The following is a 10,489-nucleotide window of genomic DNA, read 5'->3' on the forward strand; positions in this document are numbered from 1 at the left end:
GGGTGGGGGGCGGAGTGCACGCTGCACCTTTAAGACAGAAGACACCCATGTCAACGCAAAAGCAAGCCAGCAGCAGAGGACTTCCTCCCCCTCCCCTCCCCTCCACTGCCCTGCCCTCTCCTCCAGCCCGCAGCCCGCGCCCGCAGTCCGGTCCTTTAGCGGGGGAGCTACCCTACGGCCGCGGCCACTCGGCTCCCTTTGGACCCGGCTGGGGAATGACGCTTACCTTTGTGACAGTCATGCAGAAAGTCTGGGGGAAGTCGCCAAGGTTTCCCGAAGCCCAAGGGTGGCAGAGAGGGAGGGGGTGGCGGGATGGGGGACGGGCAGCCCACTTCTCCCTCGCGCGCTCCTGCTCGCTCTGGATTTCCGCCCCCTCCTGTCTCCTCCGCTCTCGCAGATGCGGGAGGTTGGCCCGAGTGAGGAAAGCGAGCGGAGCGAAGGGGAGCGTAGAGCTGCGGCGGTGTCTACCCCGCAGAGAGCTCCGCGGCGGCGTCAGTGGCTACGGGCAGAGAGCGCAGAGCGCAGAGCGCAGAACGGAGTGGAGGGGAGCGGAGCGGAGCCAGAGAAGGAGGGAGGAAGATGGGGGAGGGGAGAGGAGGGAGAGCGGGGGAGGAGGAAAGGGGGAGGGGGAAGGGACCACCCCTCGGAATCTGATTAAGCTGTCCTCGCGGCTCGCTCTGGCAGCGGCGGTGATGTCAGTACAGTATGTGCATTTATAATGGATGAGCCTCCTTCGCCACAGGAAGGCGAGACAGGAAGAAAGAAAGAGGGCCCAGGCTGGGGGGGAGAGGGGGGACCCGCTGGAGAAAGGAAGAAAGATAACCTAGGAAACTACAAAGGGGGAAGAAAGGGGAAAGAGCATACATGCACGCACACGCGCGCACACACAGAAACACAGAATAAACCATAGTGATAGCTGGGCAGTCCCAGGAAATCCTAATCCGCTCTCAACCAGTCGAGAGAAGGCCCGATGCTTTAACTCTTTCGGGACCAGAAGGAGCCCTCCGAGCCCGGGACACCTGCTGGCCCCTGATGGGTAGAAACAGGGGTCCTACTGGTCTTAGCATCTTCTGTCCTAAACAGGCTAGTGGTTGGGGGAGTCGCGCGCAACTAAATACCAGCAGTGAGCCCGCAGCCTGGAAGAACTAGCTTCTCAGAAACTGTTTCCCGGCTTGGAGAGGCTACGGCGATCCTCCGGGCTCCCTCGGGGCTCTGGGAGCCAAGGGAGGTTTTGCCTGTGTCCCTAAACTCCTGGTAGTGCAAATGCAAAGAAATGTACGATTAACTTACTTTTTTTTTTTTAACTGCACATGGAGGATCTCCAGGAGGATGATTTTGCTCTAAGGCATAGGATGCCTCCTTAAAGCTAGAAGACATAGACTCCCCACTTGCGGTTCAATTTGAGATGCGATCTGACCCAAAGTCTATCCCAATCTGGATTAAGAAGTCGTTACAATCAAATTTGTCTTGGCGAGGTGGATAGAAAGTTGGCCTCTTGAGTCAAGAAGAAATAGTTTTAAGTCTAGCCTGTGACTTGTATTGACTGGGTGACCCAGGGGCAAGTCACTTAACCCCCTCAGTGCCCCAGGCAACTCTTTAAGACTTCAAATTCCCAAACAGCTGCAGATTTGCGTTGATTTGGCCGTTTCCTCAACGGAAGTTCCCTGCACCAATGAAATCGAAGGTCCTGACGCCCCCCCCCCCCAAAAAAACTCATAAAACAACAAGAATATGTATTTAAGTGTGCCCTCTAAAAAGCACATGATGTCCGAGTTGATTAGTAATGATAATATCACACTAAAAAGGAAACAGAAAAGATACCCTACCGGACGGAAGATGTTATATCAAAGATAAATATTAAAACTACTCTCCCCCTAAAAAAAGTAATACTCTGAGATGTTATTTTTTAAATCCTTCAAATAAGAAAGTCCTTAGTGTTCTTGGAAAGTTGGTCAACATGGCAAGGGGCCTCAAAACTATGCCATTTTAGCACTGAGTGGAGGAACTCAGCATATTTTTAGGTTAGAAAATAGAAAATAAAGGGATGATATGACTGCCAAGCCCTTCAGTAGAATGTAATCTACTTGAGGGCAAAGACACTCTCCTTTTTTGTTCAAGTATCCTCAACAAATAAATATTGGGGGGAAGGGGGAGGCTGGGAAGACCTGGGATTTTAGAGGTATAGGGAACTCCCTGTAAGGAGACTCCTTCTATTATTGCAAATCAGCTATTGCTTTGCAAATTATAGATTTAAAGCAGAAGTTCTTACCTATGGATACATTTCAGGGGTACAAAAATGTGGATCAGATAAAATGTCTCTTTATTTTCATCAATTTCCAACTTAAATTTGACGTTTCCTTCATTTAGGCTCCATAACACAAAAACAGGTTGAGAAATGCTTGTTTAGAGTAGCCTGGAGCTTAAGAGGTTAAGTAACTTGCCCAGGGAGGGATCTTAGGATCATAGATTAAAAACTCGAAGAGATCTCCAAAGGCCATCAAATCCAATCCCCTCATTTTAGAAAACTGGAACCCAGAAAAGTTAAGTGATTTGTCCAGTCACACAGCTAGTAAATATCCAAGGATTGAAACCCAGGTTCTCCAGACTCCAGGTTCAGCCTTCATTTATACCATGATGTCCTGAAGGGTCACAAAGTTAGTATAGAAATATGTGTGTAGGTAGGTATATATTCATATACATATATGATAGATATATAACCATCTATATATCAATCTCTAAACATGTATATTTACCCATATATGTACATACACATGTACAAACACACATGTGTATACACATACACCTATATATAAACACGTACCTATACACTGAGTACACACATGTGTGCACATGCACGTGTGCATGTGCATATACAAATATGTCTGTGTGTGCATGTGTATTGTTATATGTTAACATGCATGTGTGTAGAGAGATCTATGTCTATATACACTCAGGTGTGTCTCACCTCTGATATACCTAGGAGGCTCATACCCAAATCTTCTTGAGCCTAAGGCCAAATCTCTAACCACTCTGCCATGATTCTGCTTATATTTAATAAATATTTGCTTAGTTGACTTATGTAAGTGGGGCAGGGAGAATCATTTCTCCCTTAGTAAAGTAGTTATTCCCATTCTCTTGAATGGGGAGGAGGAAGCTGAGAAGGAGAAAGTTTACCTGAAGAGTCTGACTTTTCTCTCAGGCTTAAAGGCACTGGCATTTGACTCCAAACGCATATACTAAAATAATAAATAAATAATAATAATAATCCCATCCTCTACTAGGTGGCAAAGTAGATCGAGTGTTGACCTTAGAGTCAGAAAAATCTGAGTTCAGATTTGACCTCAGACCCTTACTAAATATGTAACTCCTGGTATTGACTCCAAGATGGAAGGTAAAAGTTTAAAAAAAATAGATCTTATTTAGGATTTTCTTCACAAAGGCACAGTGGTAAGCATTTTCTTCTCCAACTCATTTTACAGAGAAGAAACTGAGGTCAACAGGGTTAAGTGGCACCCAGGTTACATAGCCCGTAAATATCTGAGGTCAGATTTGAACTTGGGTCTTCTTGACACCAGACCTGATGCTCTATCCACTTTGCTACCTAGCTGACCAACTGATTGACCCCCTGGGCAAGTCACTTGACTTCTCTGTCTCAGTTTCCTCATCTGAAAAGTGAGATCCTCCTCAAGTCATGGTGTGAAGAGGACATCAAGTTTTTGAAGTCTCAATGAACAAAGAACAAGTGTTAACAAGTACTGCCAAACTAGAAAGGGTTCTTGGAATTGGCCCACAAATGGACCATATCTATGCTGCCCAAAGACCAGTCAGCCTTCTGCAAATGTTTATGATGAGAAGGCTGGCCACCAGGTGACAAATTTTTCAAATTATAGTAATTCCCAAAGAGGGCAGCTAGATATTGCAGCAGACAGACTGATAGGCCTGAAATCAAGATTCATCTTCCTGAGTTCAAATCTGGCCTCAGAAGCTTAGATCTCTTAATCCTTGGTGCCTTAATTTCTTCATCTATAAAATGAGCTTTACTCAGAAAATCCCAAAAGGGATCACAGAGAGCCAAAAGAACTGAAACAACTAGACAGCAACTCACAAAGATGCTATGGGATCTCCATCTGTATCTGTAGAAGTAATATCCACAAAAATGAAATCATAGATCCTTGAAGCAAAATCCTATAGCACTTTAAAAAAAACAAACAAACAAAAAAAAACCCTTACCTTCTGTCTTAGAATCAATACTGTGTATTGGTTCCAAGGCAGAATAGTAAGGGCTGGGAAATGGGTATTAAGTGACTTGCCCAGGGTCACACAGTTAAGGAAGTGTCTGAGGACAGATTTGAACCAGGACCTCTTCCCTCTAAATCTACTGATCCACTCCATAGCACTTTTAATATTTGGAAGCACTTTCCCATATATTATCTCTTTAGACCTTATAATAACATCTTTGGAAGGCAAGCCAGATAGATTTAATCTCCATTTTACAGAAGAAGAAGCTAAGGCATCTATCTCAGAAAGGCAAAGTAATAAGCCTCTAATCACATAGTTGAACCTTTGTGGGGCATGAAATCATTATCTGGTAAGTTAGGTAAACCTCTTGGAGTGGGTCCTGCACATACAGATAAAATTTATGAAAGACACTTTCTCCAAAAAGAGAGACACCCAGCACAGCCTAGCACTCATCTTCTTCCATAGTTTGTAGATAAGATAATCAGATGTTGGGAGAGTGGGATTAGAAAAAACAGTTCCTTTTCTTTGGCCCCTCTAATGCATACTGATCAAAGTTCAAACCAGTATTCTTACAGGAGCATCAAGTTTTATAGCTGGAAGGGACCTTGGAGAACATCTAGTGCAACTCTCTTATTTTTCATGGAGGAAATTGAGGCATAAAGTGAGAATCAATTTTAATATTGCGTTAATATCAGTTTGTAATATTCTACTCTTGGTCAAAGGACATCTTGACAGTAGACCTCTCCTCTACATTCCTAGATAATCCTAGGAATGCAGTGATATTCCTGATCAAAAGGTATTTCTTGCTCTTAACCAGGTTGACATGGGCTCCACTCTAGGAATCCAAGAATCCAGGAAACAGAACTTGGACTAGCCAGGACTATAGAAAACTGCCTTTGTCTCTTAATAAAGTTTGGGACATCTTGGATCATAAGGGTGAAACTGACCAGAACAGAGCTGTTTTTCTTGCTTTGATGGTCACAGGCAGCTGGAACCTCATGACCAGGCTTCACTCCTCACATGACAACCTTCCTTTCTCCTTCTGAGCCCATAAAAATCTTTCTGTCAATTTATACACACCCCAGACTAGAGAGCTGTTCATCCTCTATTAGAAATGCTTTTTTTTTCATTTATACATGATTTTAATTTATTTCTGAGTTTGACAAGAGGGCAAATGATTTGCCAGACATCACACAGGTAGTAAGCAGGAGAGCTAGGATTTAAACTCAGAACCTTTGTCTCCAAATCCAGTGTTTGTTCCCTTATATCACACTGTTCCCACCCACTCCTCCATCCCCAAGAAAAAGAGGGTGTGAATCTTGCACCTGATATTTACTAGCCATGCTGCCTTGGGTAAGTCATTAAACTCCATGGCCCTCAGTTTCCGTATCTGTAAAATTAAGGAGGCAGGCTAAGTGACCTTTGAAATCCTGTTCAGTTCCAGATTTGTCGACCTAAGAATTCTTCAAACAGCCTCCTGTCTCATTAAGCTTCCTTTGCCTTCTCCAGAGTATATGCAGGCACCTCTCAGTCTCTCTAGCACAGATTAAGCATGCACCGTGTTCTTAAATTGGACTGTGTGTCCCTAAATTGGGCATGGCAGTGTGGGAATAGAGAAAGGAGAAGACACAGTCCTTGCTCTCAAGAGCTTATAGGCTCATCTTCAGTATCAAAAGAACCCTACTGGGAAGCAAATGTCCCCCTCCTCCACACCCATATGGAGTTTCAAACTTTGATTCCAAATTTTTAAGACGTGCTAGGAATTACAAAGTTGGTAAAGTTCATTCTCAGCACCTCCAAGCTGCCTGATCTTTGTTTTTTTATACTTTCCTGTGTCATCCCTTTCCCCTGCTGCCCATGAACCTCAGGTTCTCTTTCCTCTGGTTCTTCCAAAGATACTATCAGGAAACTTTGTAATAAATTCATTTAAATGTGGCTAATTTACAAAAGTTTCCTGTAATGTCCCTCCCAGGGAATGTAGTTCCTCTGGGATTAATCAGCCAAAGAAGTGAAGTTGTAATGGAAGAATCTCAGAATTAGCCAATGAGTGAAAAATTGCCAGAAAATGAGAAGGAAGAAAAAGGAGGGAAAGTGATGCCTTCTCCTTGAAATTATATAAGCCATGTAGTACTGTACTTTCTTTTTTTAAATTTTTCATATTTATCATTTACTTTTTTTTAATTCTTATTTTGAATATTTCCCCATAGTTACATGTTTCATGTTCTTTCCCTCTCCCCCAAGCCCCTCTAACCCCCCTTAGCTGACGCACAATTCCACTGGGTTCTACATGTATTGTTGATCAAGGCCTAATTCCATATAATTGATAGTTGGACTAGAGTTATCGTTTAGTGTCTACATCCCCAATAATATCCCCATCAGCCCATGTGTTCAAGCAGTTGTTTTACTTCTGTGTTTCTCCTCCCAGAGTTCTTCCTCTGAATGTGGCTAGTTTTCTTTCTTATAAGTCCCTCAGCCTTGCTCTGGATCCTTGCATTGCTGCTAGTAGAGAAGTCCATTATGTTTGATTGTAGTACTGTACTTTCAAGCATGACTGACCTTTCTCCAAAATATTTTAAAGAAACTGTTTTGAACTAGTTTGACTCCTATTTTCCTCAGGACTTCTGTCTGGTGCTCATGAGGTTTTATAGGAATCTCTTAGGACTAGAAAAATAGGTGGTTCATTATGGCCAAAGGGCTATAAAACTGTGTATACCTTTTGATCCAAAAATATCACTGCTAGAGCTGTATACCAAAGATATAAAAAAAAAAAAAAAAAGAGAGAGAGAAAGATCTGTTTGTGCAAAAAATATTTATAGCAGCTCTTTTTGTGGTAGCAAAGAATTGGACATTCATTCAGGGGATGAATGGCTGAGCAAGTTGTGGTATATGATTGTAATGGAATGCAATTGTGTTATAAGAAATAATGAGCAGGATGATTTCAGAAAACCCTGAAAAGACTTACACGAATTGATGTAAAGTAAAGTGAGCAGAACCAGGAGAATATTGTACACAGTAACAGCAATGTTGTATAATGATCAATTGTAAATGACTTAGTTGTTAGAAGATAACTCCAAAGGACTCATGATGAAAAATGCAATCCACCTCTAGAGAAAAAACTTATGGAGTCTGAATGCAGATGGAAGCATATTATTTTTCATTTTGTTTTCTTCATGGTTTTTAAAGAAATATGTCTTTTTCTACAATATGACAAATATGCAAATATATTTTGTATAATGGCACATGTATAACCTATATCCATGTTGGCAAACCTTTGGCACGTGTGCTGGAATATGCCGGAGGGGGCTGCTCTCTTCCCTCTCTATCCACGCCTGAGGACATTTCTCACTTCACCTGCCCAATGGGAGAGGTTTACCCCTCCCCTGTCTGGAGTAAGGTGGGGTGTGGCTCACATGCATCATGAGGGTTGCAGTTTGGGTACTTGGTCTCCAAAAAGTTTGCCATCACTGACCTATATCAAAATGCTTACCACATCAAGGAGGGGGGAAGGGACTGGAGAGAGAGAAAGAATTTGGAACCCAAGATTTTAGAAACTAATTGTTAAAAAATTGGTTTTATATGTAGTTAGGTAAAATATTCCTGAACTTAAAAAAAAAAAGAAAAGAAAAATGAGTAGCTCTTATTCACTTCCAAACCCAGAAAAGACTGCTCTTTTGAATCAGTAAGAGTTTTTACAAGTATCTAATAGGTAGTTAGGTATCATCATTTTGGTAGCAAACAAATCATTGTTTCCTGAACTATAGAATGGGATGGACTTAAGGAGGAGAGTGTTTCCTTCTGTTTAACCTACTTTATAAAGATATTAGGAGAGCCAAATGAGGTAAGGGAGAAAATGTTTTTAAAGGTTATAAATCTTCTACAAGTGTATAACTGTTTTCCTCCTCTAGTCTTGAAACTAGATGACTTGTAGGGTTCTTTCCAGGTCTAATATTCTGCATCTCCTAATCTTACTAATCTGTGTGATGTCAGGCAAGAACCTTCTCCTCTCTAGGCCTCAGTTTCCTTATTTATGAATGGAAGCATTTGGACCAGATGATCTCTAAGGACCCCTCCAGATGGAAGATACTGTGATTCTATGACAAAGAAAAATGAAGTCTCAGACTGCTGATAAGCACTTGGCATTGAATGCAAAGAACAGCTCCCAGACAATGAGGATGACAAGCTTTAGAAGGATGAAGCTGATAGAAGCTTTCTCTCTGAGTTAGATTCCAGACTATTTAGGTTTGGTTGGGGATAAACTATGTGACCTTTTGAAGTCTACGCAAGCCCTAGAGATCCCATATAAGCCCATTGCTCAGTAGCATGAAAATATCAGTTGATTCTCAGGTATCTGTTTGTGGATTACTCTTTTATCTGTAACAAATGTCTAAAATCCCAGATTGTTTCTTCCCTACTCCCACTACCCAGCATGCAACTTGGCCACCTTTCCCACCATCAGTCAGCTTACATGCTAGGGGAATGCAAATTCATGTTTATATCAGCCTGAGCCAAATACAATTAGGCACATCAGTCTGCTGTCCTGGAATCATATGATGTACTTTAAATGCAAAAAGAAAGAAACATTTTTATTTATTCATTGCCTTGAATTATCTGCACCACAAGCTCCCCTACTTCTATCCCATCCAGCCAATTAATTTGCACAAAGGAGAGAAGGAACAACATCATATCTACTTATTTCACTTTCTTCCACCCCCTAAAACAAACAATCCAGTTCTAAATATTACCTGGTTTCTAAAGGTAAGTTTCTGACATAGTGTGGTGTAGTAGGAGGTAATCTCCTTGAGGGCAGGGAATACAGAATATGGGTATCTTTGTATCCCCAGCAACAGCATCCTTTCTTTTACATATGGGAAAAGCATGGATCTTGGAGTCAGAGGAACTGAGGTCAAATCCTAGCTTTGGTACTTACTTGCCTGTGTGAGGATGGTTAGTCACTTAGCTTCTCTGGGACCTCAGTTTCCTTAGCTATAAAATGGGAGGGCTTGGCTACATGATCTGTATGGTTTTTACTAGCTCTCAATCTGATACTATGAAGCTTTTCCCTTTGGGGCTATTTGCAGAGCCATATAGTCATATGCTGATTTTTCCCACTTGTAATCCTTTGGTGCAAGTAGAAGTTGCCTTCATTTCAGAGGAAGAGAAACTGAATTACTAAGTCTACTGAGGAGATTTTGCCATCTCGAATCAATCCATTCTCCTTCTTCTAAACCTATATTTTTCCTTTTGTCTTAGTATCAATTCTAAGACAGAAGAGTAGAAAGGGAGAGGCAAATGAAGCTAAGTGATTTGCCCAGCATCATATAGCTAGGAATTATCTGAGGTCAGATTTGAACCCACAACCTTCTAACTCCAGGCCTGAGGCTCTATCTAGTGTGCTGTCCAACTGCTCCTAAACTGTATTTTTTTTTAACTACCTCCATCTCAAGTCCACCTTCCTTACCCTGGAATTCAATAGTAATAAAAATAATGAATCACAAAGTTCTGTCCCTGCCCTCACTCTGTGAAATAGATAATGTAAGCATTATTGTCTCTGCTTTACAGATGAGTAAGCTGAGTCTCAGGGATGTAGTGACAAGCCTATTCAAGGTAAGGATCAGAATTGAACTCAAGTCTCCTGACTGTCATTGTGACACAGTGGATGGAGTGCCAGGTCTGGAATCAGGAATATTCATTTTCATGAGTTCAGACACTGACTAGATGTACGATCCTGGGAAAGTCCCTTAAACCCATTTGCCTCAGTTCTACATCTGAGCTAGAAGTGAGCTAGAGAAGGAAATGGCAAAACATCCCAGTATCTTTGCCAAGAAAACTCCAAATGGGGTCATAAAGATTTAGACATGACTGAAAAATGACCGAACAACAAACTCCTGATTGCCTCGATCTCTTCACACTTCACTGTCAAGATTCCCCAACTCTGGCTTTCCCTTATAGCACCAAATTTATCTCCTAATGTTGTCTAACCCATACCATAGTCATCAAATCTCCTCATTACCTCTCCTGACCTACTGTATTCATCATGAGCTCCTGACTAGTGGGCACCTTTTATTCCCCTGGGAATGTTGATTGCCTCAACTATTCAATCCTTTGCATGGCATTAGGGCAGATAATGAGGATACTAAGATGAAAATAAACAAAACAGGGGGCTTACATTCTACTGCGTGAAGCCTTTCCTGACACTTTCAGGCCTCAGATATCTCTCCCTTCTCCGAACACTTATTGCTCTAATAATTAA

The sequence above is a fragment of the Gracilinanus agilis genome, chromosome 2 (genome assembly GCF_016433145.1).
Source record: "Gracilinanus agilis isolate LMUSP501 chromosome 2, AgileGrace, whole genome shotgun sequence".
NCBI lineage: Eukaryota > Metazoa > Chordata > Mammalia > Didelphimorphia > Didelphidae > Gracilinanus > Gracilinanus agilis.